The following is a 4,677-nucleotide window of genomic DNA, read 5'->3' on the forward strand; positions in this document are numbered from 1 at the left end:
ATGTTTTGACTTCCCGAATAAACTAGGTTATTCTTCCGGAATGACTAAGTTATTCAAACCATCCACAGTCGGTCATATGTTGGAAGTAGATATGAATTAAGACTGTCATGGGTTGGCTTGTAGAGGTCTAAGTTGTTGGACAAAGGGCTACAACACTCATGAGTGCTCATAAGTTCTGAGTATTGGATTCAACCCGCGCTCATTGGAATCACTTCATGGATTTTATCACGAGTGATCATGAGACGATAATATCTTATATTCTTCAAACCTAGAGATATGAGTTGTTACTATGAGTTGGTTGTACATTGATTGCACGAAACTGCATTTGGTAACTCGGTGCTATAAAACGTGCCTTTGTGTATGATTCAACAAGTAGTAGAACAAGCCATATGAGTCGAAGTTTATCCATTCCTTTTACCTTCGGGATAAAAGCGATATCTGTGGGCCCCTCGATGATTTGATGATGACAAATGGGAGTGCTCGTCCGGGCCAGGACTGATTTGATTTGTTCAATTAGTCAGTCGTCATAAATCGGAAATCGGGAAACAACAAATGGACAGAGAGAATGATTATAATCCATGTCTCAGTCTATATGATATCTAGAATGGAGGAATATATGATCCCTTATCTAATGGACAAGTCGTTGACAAAGATGAGAGTTCATCTACAAGGTCAGAGTTCGACAGAAGCTTTTGAGAGCTACGATTGCTAGTTGGTTCCTGAAGTCATACGCAATAATAGTTTTAGACTTATCCAAGTGGGAGACTGTTGGATTAATGTCTAAGTCCATAACTATAATTGGTAAGACTTGACCCGACCCGGCATGGTCCATTTGGGTTGCATGGCATCATGCACATGGATAGACTATAATGAGAGAAATAAGACACTTACGGTTATTAATATATTATAAGTTCTAGTATATTAATAATAAGAATAATGAGATTATTTAATTAGTATTGATCAAGAATTAATCTAGAATTAATTAAGTGATCAAAAGAAGACTAATTAAATATATGGGTTGATTGTGTAAATCATTCATTCTTATATATGTGGGCTTGTGATCCAAGATTCCTTATGTTGGACTAAGTCCATGGGGTGACCCATGGATACTCCATGGAGGTTAAAATCCATGGAGCATAAGGAATGGGTAAAGTCATGAGTTACATGGTGTAACCCTAATAGCCACCATATAAAAGAAACCCATGGCTCAAGAAATCGTGACTAACACTATGTGTATGTATGAGGGCTACACGATTTCATGAAGTGTTCTAATTTCTCTCTAAGTTATTCCAAGTGCTTATGGTGTTATGTGAACCATTTGAGGTGTCACACTTGGGGCACTAGGCACTCAAGCTTCATGAAGACAAGCACTATCAAAGAGGTATGTATCTATCTTGTTATATTGATAATATTGTATGCTAGATTAGGATAATACCTTGGATGTTCATATTTGCATGTATAATAGAGAAAACATAGATCCAAGGTATTTAGGGTTGCATGTACACTTAGGAGTGTTAGAATGCTCATAACCCAACAGTAACTTGGGCCCAACTTGTCTCATTTTCTGTATCAGATGACGCCTTTCCATGGCGACACCTTCAGTAGAACCATACTTGTCGGCATAACTTTTTTGCTGACTCTGTGCAGTATGAAGCGTGCTCCGAACATGCTGAATCTTTTCTGTCATCTTGAGCACTACATCGGTGCTCCCCATGACCCTCTGGCCAACCTCACCCCAACATATTGGGGTCCAACACCTCTTTCCGTACAATATTTGGAAGGTAGGTCGATTAATACTCGCGTGGTAGTTGCTGTTGTACGAGAACTCAACTAGAAGAAGATAGGTGTCCAGCTACCACCGAAGTCTAGCACGCATGCCCGCGACATATCCTCTAGAGTCTGGATGGTTCACTTACTCTGACCATCTGTCTACGGGTGAAAGGCGGTGATAAAATGCAGATGAGTGCCCATCTCGTCATGAAATTTCTTCCAAAAACCTGGAAGTAAAACACACATCCCTATCTGAAATCACGGATACTGGCACCCCGTGTCGAGCCACTATCTCCCTGACATAGATGTCGGCCAACTTTTCGGCTGATATGCTCTCCTGAATTGGAATAAAATGGGCGCTCTTGGTTAATCGATCCACGATGAACCATATCGAATCCACCCCTCGCGCGGTTCTGGGAAGCTTTGTGATAAAATCCATCGTAATATCTTCCCATTTCCACAACGGAATGTCCAACGGCTGCATCTTGTCGTGCGGTCTCTGATGCTCAGCCTTGACCTTCCTGCAGGTCAAACACCACTCAAGGTACCAAGCTACATCCTGCTTCATGCAAAACCAATAATCTAGATGATGATCCATATACATCTTCGTCTCCCCAGGATGAATAGAGAATCGGGATTTGTACGCCTCCTCCATCAGAACCTGGCGCACGCCTCCATGATAAGGGACCCACACCCTACGGTGAAGAGTCAATAACCCTCGGCTATCATAGTCGAAGGAGGATACCTGTCCCACAATCCGCTCACTCTTTTGATGTTCCTCCTTCATATCCTCCTGCTGAGACTCCCGAATCCGCTCCAACAGCGAAGTCACTACGGTCAATCGTAGGAAAATATCTCGGATCGGTGCTGCCTTACGGCTAAGTGCGTCGGCCACCACATTGGCCTTCCCTGGGTGATAAAGGATCTCGCAATCATAATCCTTTACCACATCCAACCACCGACGCTGCCTCATGTTTAGATTTGGATGATGCATGAGGTACCTCAAACTCTTATGGTCCGTGTAAATGGTACAACGAACCCCATAGAGGTAATGATGCCAAATCTTGAGGGCGAACACAACAGCCCCCAGCTCCAAGTCATGTGTCGGGTAGTTCGCCTCGTGAGGCTTCAGCTGCCTCGACGCGTAGGTGATGACATACCATCTCTGCATCATTACCGCACCCAAACCTGAGATGGATGCAACGCAGTACACAAAAAAATCCTCTATGCCCTCTAGCAGGGCTAAGATTGGCGCCTCGCATAATCTCTGTCTCAGTGTCTCGAACGCTGCCTGCTGCTCAGGCCCCCAACGAAAGACCACGGCCTTCCTTGTTAGCTTGGTCAATGGTAAGGCTATCTTGGAGAAATCCTGGATGAATCTCCGATAATAGCCCGCTAAACTCAGGAAACTCCGAATCTCAGATGGAGACTTCGGAACCTCCCATCTCATCATTGCCTCTACCTTGGTCGGGTCTACTGAAATCCTATCCTGGTTGACAAGGTTCCCAAGAAACTACACCTCGTGTAACTAAAGCTCACACTTGGAAAACTTAGCATACAAGCTCTCTCTCCTCAGGGTCTCCAACACCTCTCGAAGATGCCCCTCGTGCTCCTCCTGCATCTTGGAATAAACCAAGATGTCATCAATGAAAACTATCATAGACCGATCCAGCATCGGTCTGCACACGTGGTTCATGAGGTCCATGAATGCGTCAGGAGCATTGGTGAGCCGAAACGGCATCACCACGAACTCATAATGGCCATAGCGCATCCGAAACATGGTCTTCTACACATCCCCCTCTCTGACCCTCATCTGATGATAACCTGAACGCAAATCGATCTTGGAGAACCAAGATGCTCCCAACAACTGGTCAAAGAGATCATCAGTCCTTGAGAATGGGTAACGGTTCTTCACTGTTACCTTGTTCAGCTCCCGATAGTCTATACACATCCGATGCGACCCATCCTTCTTCTTCACAAACAGAATCGGGGCTCCCCAAGGTGAACTACTCGGCCTGATAAGTCCCTTGTCTAGCAGCTCCTGCATGTACGTAGACAACTCCTTCATCTCGGGAGGAGCCAACCGATAGGGTGCCTTGGCTATTGGAGCCGCACCAGGGACTAGGTTGATCCTGAACTCCACCTGGAGCTCCGGAGGTATCCCAAGCAGCTCCTCTGGGAATACATCCGCGAACTCTCGTTGTTGTCTCTCGCTCTGAATCACCAACTCTCCCCTACTTGGGGCTCTGACTCACACTAGCTACTGCGCGCAATCTATCACTACCCCATTGGGGCTTAACCAATCCATACCAATAATAAACTTGTTCCCACGCAAAGGTGTGGGAACCAGGTCCACTAGATAGCTCTCACACCCCGCTAAAGCGGAAACGCAAGATATGATTGCGATAACGGTTTCATTGCAAAAGATAAAGATATATGACCATAGCAGTATTTAAAAGTTTACAACCCATAGCTTAAAAAGAAACAAAGTACAAGTTTTTCCAAAATAACATTGTTCAAAGATAACTTCATAATTAACTTCAACACGATGCAACATGCTCTATGATGATGAATCTTTATATCCACTTACTAATTATTTCCTGAAAAAGCATGTAAAACGAGCGTCAACTATGAAAATAGTTGGTAAGTTCACATGTTTATAAAATCGAGCTTGAATAAGGCTTTTCGTAAATACAAGTACATTACTTTAATGAGAAACAAAGTTGATTGCTATTAATGAGTGCAAGTTTATTGCTATAACGAGAACGATTTTTTTTGTATGTGTATGAGCAAACAATGAGTCTTAACCAAACCTATGACTGAAGCCCTATCGAGATCTATACTTATCGTTCCATAAATGAATATGGTATCATGCACTCCAGCGATTCGGGCGAGTGAGGAGTTGTC

The sequence above is a fragment of the Lactuca saligna genome, chromosome 2 (genome assembly GCF_052625555.1).
Source record: "Lactuca saligna cultivar CGN05327 chromosome 2, ASM5262555v1, whole genome shotgun sequence".
Classification (NCBI taxonomy): Eukaryota; Viridiplantae; Streptophyta; class Magnoliopsida; order Asterales; family Asteraceae; genus Lactuca; species Lactuca saligna.